Genomic DNA, 12614 nt, shown 5'->3' on the forward strand with positions numbered 1-12614 from the left:
AAAGAAATTTTGACTTTGACTTTGACTTAGTTCTTCAAAATACCCATTTTGGTTCTTATATTCTACTAATTACACTATAATTCTACTAATTACACTATAACTACGCACTATAAGGGCTACCTCTTCTTTTTTTATTATTTTCTATAATAATATTTTGACGTTCATAAGTGTCACTTGTGGTCTAAACTGAATAAATACTTTTGATTTTGATTGACTTCTATGCCAGTGTTTTATCAGAAGGAAAAAAACGTTAAAACAAAAAACAAAACATCTGTCTAATTAAAATACCACGAAATTAGGTACTAATGGTTTTAATACCATCAACACACATGCCCGTTTTTTATAAAGCACTTTGTTAACAAACGTCATGTAGTCTTCCGATCCAGTGAGTAATGATCAGTACTGCTGGAGCAGTAATAAAGGGCTGTTCCACTGGCGGGTCACGTGACTGTGACAGCTGTCAGTTGGGCCCAACTGTGGCCGTCACTCAGATCAGCGGGCCGGGCGAAAATTATCGGATGAAAATAGCAGTTGACAATAGTGATGTGCTGGATTCTGTGTGCTAAGAAGATAAAAGATTATACTAAAGCGTGTTAGCGTAGTAGTATGTTGATGATCTTTAAAACGAATTACATAATTAATTAATACATATACATATGGGGCCTCTACACACGATCGGCGGTGGGTATAGATTTTAATGTTCAGCAAAATTGCAATAATAAGGTGATGGTTCTTAAAAACCAAGTACCTAAGTAAGTAAGTATACGGAAATATCACTGTAGTTATTAAAATAAATTGTGTAATTTTTGTGATTATTTTGGATGCAAAGCGTTGAATTAAGGCCCAATGTCCGTAAATATCCGTATTCATTTGCACATTCAAAAATAATTCTTCTAAAATATTTTTTTACGTTTTTAAACCCAATGCATTTCTGAGTAGTCAGCTGAGAAATACTACGCTGTAATTATAGTAAATAACGGCAACTTTAGGCATCTTACTGCGGTGGGTTGGTTTGGGTTTGACGAGAATTTCGCGTGCGAAAAATAATTAGTCTGTCAATGTTTTGACACCCACTTTGAAACGAAAATTCTTTCAGCTGCCCCACACCTGTGATGAACGTTTGTGAGGTTTTATTTAAAAAAAAAAAAAATAGATACACAATATCAATGGGATTACATTTCATGGCAATTTTACTCAAGCTTTTTTTTGTTGTAGTTTTAAGTTTAATATTTTAGTTTCTTTATTTGCGTCAGTGTAGTTATAATAAAAAAAAATAGATTTAATATTAATAGACTCATTTACGAGAAATAACTTGTAATTCTCTACATGTTTACTTCATACTCAACACAAAAAAGAATTGAAACTTTTACACGATTAAGTTTGAACAAGTTTCGTAAATTCGTCTTTTACTTTTTTTTATTTAATCTACATGAAGTAACTGAACTTGAATGATATTTGTAATTTTCCAGGTACCTACTTAACTTGAATGATCGCATATTTACGGATAGGCAGAAACTCTTCCAGTTAGAACGGAAGGAACCCAAAAAACAAAGGAGTAATTCGTGGAAAGCTACTGGAATATAGTTTTGGGAATGTCTGCTTCCAACATTGGTCTGCATACGTTAGTAATTACCGTAAAGTTTCCAGACGTGACAGCTAGCTGGAGATAGGGTGCGTCAATCATCCGAAGGTTTGGCATAAGTAAGTGTATAGTCACTGCTAGTTTCTACTTCGTTAGTCTTACTAATCCTACTAATATTATTATTGCGAAAGTTTGTGTGGATGTCTGGATGTTTGGTACTCTTTCACGCAAAAACTACTGAACGGATTTTGTTGAAACTTTACAGTATTATTGTTTATAACCCAGAATAACATATAGGCTTTAATTTATGGCAATCTATGACTAACTAAAATTCACGCGGGTGAAGCCGCGGGCAAAAGCTAGTTGTAAATAAAGCAGTGTACGTTACGCTTAGTTTGTGACAATGTTCGCTTATTGATATAAGTTACAATTGGTGCTATTTTGGTATAAAAAGTGTCGTTATGTCGTGATTGGTAGTGAAACTGAATGGTGGTAGGGTGCGTCAATCATCCGAGGGTTTGGCATAAGTGTACGTACAGTCACTGCTAGTTCCTTCTTCGTTAGTTGTAAATAAAACAGTGTGCAACTCTACATCGTGAGTAGTTGCAATTGGTGCTAGTTTATAATAAAAGTGCCATTGGTATTGAAACTCTAGATGTATCCAGTATCATTCTCGTACTTATAAAATAATACAGTCAGTACCTAGTATTTTTAGCACACAAATGTGTAGTATGATGTAAAATCCTTTACAAATAAATCACGAACTTAAATAAGGCGAACTTAATGCCATTCGGCATTCCAGTCAACCATTATTGGATATTAGGTAGTAAATTAGGAACTTATACCTTACCATTGATAGGTAGGTACTAGGCTGAAAGTAGCTTTAAAACACTAAAATAGTGGCATTGTATGTGTAAACAAACAATAACATCCATCAAAGGCTCCAGACATCAGTATGCAGCAGAATCAGCGCAATAAAAAAATAGCGCAATATTTTGTTGCAATTTCTTACAAAACTTGCGCGCAAAAAGCAAATCTAGTATGAAAATCATCAAACTTCTAATGCTCGTAACTCAGTTCAGACTGAGTTTAGAGGTATGCATGCCATAGTAAGTTTGGTTTATTACACTATTTTGTAATCAAAAAACAAAGTTTGGTCGATGGCCGCGCGAAAAAAAAGGCGCCACCTTCCATACAAAATCTGGCATTGCCATTTAAAGTCTAACTTCATGCAAACAAAGTCGCGTGCGTTTAGTGATTTATATCAACCGTACTATTTCAGTTTAGTTACAACAACCCTTCTCAACTAATCGGTCCTCACAATAGCTGTGTGTCTTTTGTCCACGACCGCAATATATTAGGATTCGTTTGTTTGTTTTGCGGGAGCGGCTAAACATAGCCTTTTATTGCTAGCAAGCAGCTACGATAAATTGTCTGAGTGGACTCAATATTATGATTTTCCGTTGTGAAAAACACAAATTTGACTAAGTAGACTTTAGATTAAAATAAATACGTAGTCTTAAAAAACGAACTATACGATAGAAATGAATCTGTGACACTGAAATTTAATGAAATTTTTAATCTACCGACGACATAGGATCGAAGATCTGGTACCATAGGACCAGTCGTCATGGAAATCCTTGGGGGAGGCCCTTGTCCAGCAATGGACGTCATTTGGCTGAAACGAACGAACGATTAATCTGCCACTACTGTTTAATACACACTAATCTTGAGTTATTTCAAGGGTTTAAAATATTTTATTACATCATCATCATCATTATGCAATTATAGATAACATCATCATCTAAGTAATTTAGTAATTTATTCTTCACTGCAGGTGCACAACTCGCTCTACTAGAGGCAAATGGAGGATTTCATCTACACTGTTCACACTCTGGCCAGACGGATTGGGGCCTGATTTTCGTATATTTGTCCCCTAGTCGCTTTTACGGCAGTTTCAATATCCACACTAATAGAATCGCCCCATTTTACTAAAGCACTACAATAGTAAGTAATTAACTAACTGGAGTCTTATCTGTCCTTGTAAGTACTTGGTAGAAATGTTATCGAACAAATCGTAATGACATAGAGGGGAAGCCCCCACCACAGATCGTACTAATCTATACTTATAATAAATCTGTAGAGAGGTCAATTCTGTACATGAAATATATTTTCAAAATAACTATCAGGGGGTGATTAGTGATCGATACTGATGCGAAAAATGCAATCAGTAAAAATTTTGTCTGTCTGTCTGTCTGTATGTCTGTCCGTCTGTCCGTCTGTATGTTCCTTATAGAAACAAAAACTACTCGACGGATTTTAACGAAACTTGGTACAATTATTCTTCATACTCCTGGGCAGGTTATAGTATACTTAGGAATTCCCACGGGAACAGGAATTAGCGGGAAAATCTTTTAGTATGAAAAATCTAAACCGCTTAAGTTAGACGCTTGAAATTTGGCATGTAGGTACATTAGTAAACTTAAAGCTTAGTTACAACAAGTAATTCCCGAAATTCTCACGGGAACGGGAATTAGCGGGAAAATCCTTTTGTATGAAAAATCTAAACCGCTTAAGTTAGACGCTTGAAATTTGGCATGCAGGTACCTTAGTAAACTTAAAGCTTAGTTACAACAGGATATTTCAAAATTACCACGGGAACGGGAGTTAGCGGGAAAAAACATTTGTATGAAAAAATCTAAACCGCGTAAGATAGATGAAGGGGGTAAAACGGGATCCACGCGTACGAAGTCGCGGGCGGCCGCTAGTTTATTATAATCTTTTTATGTCTTCTATGGTGTGGCGACGATACTGATTTTATCTACGTGAGTTATTTTTATAGCTGTAGCTAATGGTACCGAATGTTTGGTAATGCAGTTTAAAGAATCGATTTTATTATGGCATTAAATTTTTATGATCAAATTTTGGGAAATATTATCGCTTAATTAGATGTGTTTACGGATTATTTATAGGTAACAAACGATACACTTCTTGAACGTATCTCTGTATCGTGTTTGGTTTGTTTTATTGTTGTTTATGGTGTCCAAGTTGAAATCAATCAATCACTGTCAGTTTTTATTGTTGTAATGATAGTTCATGATGAGAACTTAATTACGAAATACAGCTGCTGCTCTTGTAAAAAAACATTAAAAAGTTTATTTGAAATCCAAAACATTTCAATTAAAGTACCTATCGGTTTTTAAGTTTTAATTAATGACATTTTAGAGTTAAACTTTTATTATTTTATTGTTATAATTTAAGTGGCCTAAACATTTTCGAAAGCCAAATTTAATAAAAACAAATATTGTTGTTTACATTCCCGCTGGCCAGTCTCTCGCAAATGTTGTCCCTCATCCTTTTTGCGTGGCCAAAAACAAATACCAATTAAACAAAACACAACACACGTCAAAATGTGACAACGCTTACGCGCCTCGCTTCGTTCGCTTTTTAAATGACACGTGTCTTCCCTTAATCCTCCACTATACATTCAACCTTCCACCCATGAAATAGGGTGCTCAATTGTTTGGTTCAGAAAAACTGTAAGTTGTGTGTTGTCAGTCAACATCACGAATGAAGTGTCAAGCCCTGGGCCCACTTTTTCGGTTCATCGCACACCTGTTTAGGGTAAGGGACGTCAGTTAACAGAAATAAATACGTTTATAGTTCCAAAATTGAATTTGGGCACACTCAATTATTGGTTTGAAATTGGATTTGCGATAGAGTGAAATAGATTTGATTGTCTAGTTTATCGTTTGATCGATATGAATTTTGAATTGGGTTTCATGGTGGTTTGAATGGTAATACGAGTACGAATGATTTGGAGAATTACGACTCGAGATTTAATCAAAGAACGTAATTTCTGCGATATTAAAATTAATAGCATAAATATGCTTGGTTACGTCCTAACGTAAGAGATGGTAGCGCTCCTGTAGCGTTTACTGGAGACATACTAAAACATTAGAATTTCAAATAGTTTAAAAACACACAAATTGTGTAAGATAAGCAATATCTCTATAGCATAATGGTCGCCTATTAAGCGAATGGCAGTGGGTTCGAATAAAAAAGGTCACCTGTGAAACGTTTGAAATTCCAAAGTAGAAGCATATCAGTTTTCAACTAGTCCTAACTGATTTCAGTAATAAAGAATGTAATTTAAAAGGCGGTGTTCTTTTGAGTCATTATCGGACCTCTTCAGGTAATTGAAACCAGTGAGGCCAGAAGCAATTTATCAGGACTTTGAAACGGTCAACGTTCTGCAAACTTTTATAATATGTTATAATTTGAACTCGACGATTTTAGTCAATTTATGGAACATTTGCCGAGCTATTTTTACCTCAAATATGAGTTATTACTGTAATTTTTAAGAAACAACTGCTGTTTCGTAATTTTTAGTGAAAAAGTTTTCTAGTGCTTGCGTGCTATATTTGTCTGGCAGCTGGCTATATCGTGAAGGTAACACGTAATTTTGAAGGGTGGTAATTAATATTAGAAGATTAATTTTAGGAGTGTCTGCATGAAAAAGCTGTTTTATGAATGAACCGTTAATAATAAAGAATTACATTGGATACTCTTTTACTTAAAAATAAAATTTGAAAGGGGTGAATCATTGGATGAGATTCCTTATAGGGAATCAATCAATTCTCATATTAGCGTTATGAAAACGCATTATAAAACACTTTTTACGATTATAAAGTGTTTTCGCAAGGCTTCCTGCAACAAGCCGAAATCTAGGCGGGTAAAGTCGCCGGCAAAAGCTTGTACAAAACTTTACATACGTCCATCGTTTCCCCTTTTCTCCCACACACTTTATAAGATTGGGTTTCCATCAAACGAATGGTCCTCGGCTTGTTCAAAGGCTAATTTATTCTCGTGTTTAATTATAATCTCAGTAGGACCTAAAGGACTTGCCACACTGGATGCGATCTGCGGGCAGCTGGCAGATCTAAGTGAACGCAGCCCACATCATGTATGAACAACAATTTCGGTCTTTATACATTTTGAAGGTACGCTTACTATGGGCCTCATAAGAAGGCTCAAGGTCACCCAAAGGGCGATGGAGCGGACTATGCTCGGAGTTTCCCTGCGTGATCGAATCAGAAATGAAGAGATCCGCAGGAGAACCAAAGTAACCGACATAGCTCGCAGAATTGCTAAAATCAAGTGGCAGTGGGCGGGGCACATAGCTCGTAGAGACGATGGCCGTTGGGGCAGGAAAGTTCTCGAGTGGCGACCACGGGCTGGAAGACGTAGCGTGGGCAGGCCTCCTACTAGGTGGACCGACGATCTGGTAAAGGTCGCGGGAAGAGCCTGGATGCGGGCAGCGCAGGACCGTTCATTGTGGAAAACCTTGGGGGAGGCCTTTGTCCAGCAGTGGACGTCATTTGGCTGAAACATGAACATTTTGAAGGGCAAGGTTGAGGGCACAAGAGCAATGCGCTGGACCGATCAGTGGGCTGAGTGTGAGTTTACATCAAATGCGCTCACTAGTATGAATATTTTAGTTCTTGAACGTTTCCGCTAGGGGCGCTGTACAATCCGTCATACATTTAATGTCATTTTTTGAGTGAGTGCGTTAGATGTAAACTCACATTAAGCCCTCGGGTCAAAACCGCACTCAATAGTCCACTCTACGTGTACAAAAAAGGCTGCAATGTAGGAATGGCGACGGATTGTGAAGTTTGCCACCAAACCATGAGTGACGACCACGACCACTCTGCCAAGAGTGTAGCGACGAAGAAGAAGATACGCAAACAGCACCGCTGACAGATTGCCTTGTGACGACCGCTGATAGATTGTTTTGCTGACCGATCGGTGCTAATAAATCGGTGTGTTTTTTTTAGTGATAACTGTGTTACTTGTACTGCAACCGAAGTAGTATTGCTGTGTTATAGCAGTGCCTCTTGCCCTCCGAGTATCCACGGAAGACCAGCGTCGTGGTGTCCCTTACGACACGATGCTGAGTGGATACCGTTTCGGTGACACGCACATTACCTACTCTCTTTACTTTTGTTAAATATTTTTGATGCTGTTTTGTGTCGCTGAATAAAATATTTTCATTTTCATTTTTTCATTTTTAATGCGGCCAGCATTCACTTTGACTTGACCGCTGCCCGCAGATCGCACCCAGTGTGGCAAGTCCTTAAATGTGGCTTCATTGCATTGCAAATGTGACCGCCAGAGACTAAACCTCCTTGCCTTCCTTGCTCGGATGTAAATAATGAATACAGCCTATTTTGAGTGTTCAAAATTTTGCGTTCGTTTTGGCGTGGCCTTTATTTTGAAAGGCAATTTATGAAAAAGGATTATATTAATTTTTTTAAATATCAATCATTGCATTAGTATCAATAAAAATTGCACTGCCTAATGGCAGTAATGTAGGGTAAGTAGTAAATTTTTAATTTTTATAGTTTTTTCCAATTCCAATGATATTGTTTATTAAAACTCTTTGCCCGCTGGTGGTATAAACTCATTGGAAAATATTATATCAAGAAAAAAGCTTTAAAAAAAGTTAGCCAAATCTAATTTGCTACACTAATTTCAATGCATTTTGGAATAGTGAGCTACCTCTCACTATTCCAAAATGAACCTTAGAAAAGGGATGAAATTGTTGTTGAAAGAGTTGTTCGTAACCCAACATTACTCAGGTTACCTAAGATTATTTTTGTTTTTGTGGGATTAAGGTACTCTCATCGCAAAAACGTGGGCAAACCCGCTGCCAGAAGCTATTTTATTTCAAAATTCGATTCTAAAACACACGTCCGAGTAGATAAAGTCGCTGACACAGTCACGTTGTACATAAAAACGCCATAAATTCTTGATGATGTTATCAATAGAGGCTAGTTCGGTGAGAGGGCTATAAATAGGACGGAATATAAAGAACGAATACTAAAGATAATCAGCATTTCTCTTGCTCCAAAATGAACAAACGTAAAGCCGGATTGTACGTATCTAGTTTTGTAGACCGAGGGCTAGAGCCACCAGAGGTCGTTCTGTAATTAACGAATTACTTTTATAAAAGGGAAATGTTTGCAAATATGATTATTGTTTTTTGCAGCAATCTCAATTAAAAAAAATCTCGGGGCTTTTAACAAACGTTTATTGTAACTATCTCTACAATGATTTAGCAGTTTTCGTCATCTTTTAGTTAAATTGAAAATACATAATTTAATTTTGCGCATTGTTGATTCGTCCTTGCGGATACCTTACCTACACTAGCCCTGTGTTTCTTAAAACATTATACCAATATCTGGGGATGGATGATTCGTTGCCCTTTTAGGCAAAAACATAAAGACTTTAGGTGAAGCTTATACTCCAAAATATAGCTTGTGTGCCAGCTACAATTTACCGTAATCAAGCGAGCAAAACTGCGGGCAAAGTTTAATCTAGTTTTTCTGTTCCATCAATGTTTTGCCAACCAGTCTCCTGGCCTAAAACGAAACCGGTCGAAACCCTGATAACTTCCGGAGCAAGAAATAAGTCGTAGCTTCACTGTTCTCTTATTTTTGTTGGGCTCTCGCTCCTTTGGCTTAGACTGGTATTGGTTCTTTCAGGGGATTATTTTTATTACTAGCTGCTTATTGCTCAAGTGTCCTTTTGATTGTAACTCATCTAAGCTGTTTTCAAAGAACGAAGGGAGATTAAAGGGTTGCGTCCTTTGAATCAGCGAATATCTATACGTATAGTATTTTTAATGATGTGGCAAATTGCAGTTTCACATAGAAGATGTTCGAATGAATAGTATATTCTCGCATCATCATGAAAGAGTTGCCTACTAAAAACATAAATTCTAATTTAAATAGCTTGAAAATAATAGGCAGGCATTACAGGGTTGGATATCGTCGCTATTATTCTCGGTGAACTCATAATAATCGAATCTCACTTCATTATTACGAGTACATTGCCCAAAACAGTTCATATTTATGGAAAAACGGCCATAAACCCGTACCAAGATCAGTTTTCTATAAACTAAACTAACAAGTATAGGTATCATTATTATTATCCTTTTCCACTATTTTAGATTGACATTAAAAAAGTTATCCGATCATAAATCTCGCAATAAAGTAGAGCTCGCTCTCGATGTGAAATATATCAATAAATTGTCTAAGAGCCCTTATAAAGTTGGTTTTTTGCCGTCATGCTATCGTATGATTTATTCCACCAATGAATACAAGTTTGACAGTTAAAGCTAAGCAACTTTTTCATGGAAAAAATGCGTGCCCGCTTTTTTCTCTGATACGACGGCAAAGGGACGGTTTTATTTTATTTTGTGGTCTTTTTGTTTTTAATTCGTTCCAACAAGAGCTATAAATAGAGCATTGACGATTAGAATTACCATACTTGCACATTATTTCAAAATATCGTATTATAATACAGACTATAAAAAAGAAGAATTTAACAAAAAGAAACAAAAACTACGTTGCGTTATTCTCATAACAAAAACAAAATAGAACCAAATACACTTCTAGTATTTAGGTAGATCGAAATCCAGACCTTAATAACTGGAATAGAGCAGGAAATTAGCGCAAACACTCATCTGCACAAAGGAAATAACTGTTTGGCCCGTGCTAGGGGAGAATCACCTGCTAATCCAATAACATACTAAGCTTACACAACGCATGTAAATGAAATGGAAACTTAGATTGGGATAGCATGGTCAAATCAAGAAAATTAAATAAAAAAAGAGAAAATACGTATAGTGTTTTGTTTTTTTATTGTTATTGTACCAGCTGCGTTTCAAAATCAAAATTGGAACGCATCGAACTCAAATTTCGAACACAAATTCTGACAAGATAATAACAATGGGTTGGGAAAAAAAAACGATGAAAGAATAAATGGTACATCTTATTTAAAAAAGGTTTTCGTATGTATCGGAATCGGATAAAGGTTTTCGATTGCAAAATCAGTTAGTCAAACAGTTAAACACCGAACCGACAAATCAAAATATAAGCGTGCGAAATTTGCAACTCAAATCAGTACTGCAGTATAGTGCAGAGTTTTTGTTTGCAGTAGAAAGAAAGCTATTAGCATATTGTATCAGAAGCTCGACCCACTGCAGTGGTTCAAGAACTGAGACCTTTATTGTTGACAACACAGTACCGATCAAATAGCCACTGTAACCGCCGATTTATCCATTAGATATTGTTCCATAATCACTGGATTCTTCCACCTTTGGATTCTTTATTATTATCACTCACACACTTGTTATTATTTTTTGGTATTACTTCATACGCACTAAGGAGCACATAGGATCACATTGTAGGTGTTATTTGGGTGATTATTATATGGTTTGATGGTTATTTTGTAGCGTTTTTGGGAGGGCCGGCGCGCGGCGTTGCGCGGACGGTGCGCGCACACAACTAAATACGACTGAGTTGGTCACCCCGGGCGAACGGGGCAGCCGGCGAATGTTTCAAACGCGTTCCGTTTCACGCTCAGTGTCGGATTGGGTTTCGTTTTGGAGTCAGTTTTTTTTCAAGCGACGCGCTTTTTTAAATTGTTTTTAAGTCGTAGTTACATTGTTTTCAATGTCAGCTGATTATTTGCTTCATTAGTGCACTACCTAGTACAAAATAATAATTGAATCACGCAAATAATTTAATGTTTAAAAGATTTTCTTATCTGTTAAAAACAAGATTTATTTATCTTGTTGTTGTTATTAGTGCTCTTGCGTATATTCTACCTATAAATAATTCGAACTTCTAAATGAAATAATGTAACATTGACATATTTTATTTTATCTAATAATTGAGTACTAAACATTTTGATTTGTTCAAATTATCTTCCACATAAGTATTTATAAACACTGATGTGTACCTTAACCTAATTAAGTCATGTTTCGTAATTTTAAGTTTTTATTTTTTATAATGCGATCAACCTATTAAAATAAATATTAATTACCTACTTTCCTAATTTCAACGAAAAGCTTTTTCGTAATTAAAGGTATCTGCGTGTAACGGAACGTAGCCGAAAAATTGGCAACAGCAACGCCATCTCTCTCACCCCGCTGCCGACGGAACGTGACAGAGCTGTGCGTGTCCAACCCTGTACTACCCTTCCCAATGCAGGGTAACGCGACCAATTTGCACCGACCCCCACGTCTCACCTCCCAAAGTTCTTTGTCATCATACTTTGTATCGAGCCCGCGGGACGGGGGAGGCCAAAACAAATTAGTCGGTTCAAAAATATAGGGCCAGGATTTTAGGGCTAACAAATTAGAAAGGGGGAAAAAACGTTCGAAACGTCAGGTTTATTGACATTTCACTAGGCGATAATTAAGGCTTAGTAAGGGTTCTGAATGTTATCGGCACACCGTTAAATTTTAAAGCCCGGATTTTCGTTTCAATTAGTTCTACCAATTGGTTCGCAAATGGGTTGTAATTTTTATTGGTTTTGTTTTACGAGCGTTTGATAAGTACCTGTCTTTTAGTCGCTTTTGGTAGCTAATTTGATTTGAACGAAAAATAAAATTTAAAGTAGCAAAAATGGACCAAACATAACTACGACATTCCTTTATTTAAAAAAAAAAAGGAAATTGCAAAAAATTACATCACATAACTTTCGCCATAAATACTATCGTCCTCTGTCACCCAATGTATTCACAATTCAGATGAATGTTTGTGTTGTGGTGAACACTCGTAAAATATGCCGAAACCATTTCGAGTACACTCCTGTCAGATAAATAATGAACAAAACCATCAACGTAATGGATGATGGTGTACTAAAGCGGTTACTAACGACACCTACTTGTAACCCTCGATTTCAAGATGGCGGACGCCCATTGACAAGTCAGTTACAAAAGCAAGCGCGGGAGAAGTTAGTTTCAAGCGTCTTGGAAAGATGTCGCTGTTGAGTAAAGCTTCACAAAAGGAAAACCTCTGTAATTGCTTATTTGAAGAAGAAAGTTCGCGCTCATGATGACTAGGTGTTACTGGGGTCATGCAGTGAAATTATTATATGAAAGTAAGACATTACATTAATTCAATGCTATCAAACCTGTAAATGCAGATTGAATTCGCGAATTACTGTGTTTGAG

General features: G+C 36.6%; 1 protein-coding gene across 1 annotated transcript in view; it reads right to left on the bottom strand.

Moving 5' to 3' along the window:
• Positions 1 to 10937, bottom strand: part of aus (argus) — a 144344-nt gene extending 133407 nt beyond the window's left edge. The window contains exon 1 of the mRNA XM_028306740.1: positions 10679 to 10937. The gene's annotated coding sequence lies outside the window, so the exon portion shown is untranslated. The remainder of the gene's footprint in view (positions 1 to 10678) is intronic.
• Positions 10938 to 12614: the final 1677 nt, after the last annotated feature.

This window comes from Ostrinia furnacalis, unplaced genomic scaffold, assembly GCF_004193835.3.
Source record: "Ostrinia furnacalis isolate ACB-3 unplaced genomic scaffold, ASM419383v2 OfSCF2047, whole genome shotgun sequence".
Lineage (NCBI taxonomy): Eukaryota > Metazoa > Arthropoda > Insecta > Lepidoptera > Crambidae > Ostrinia > Ostrinia furnacalis.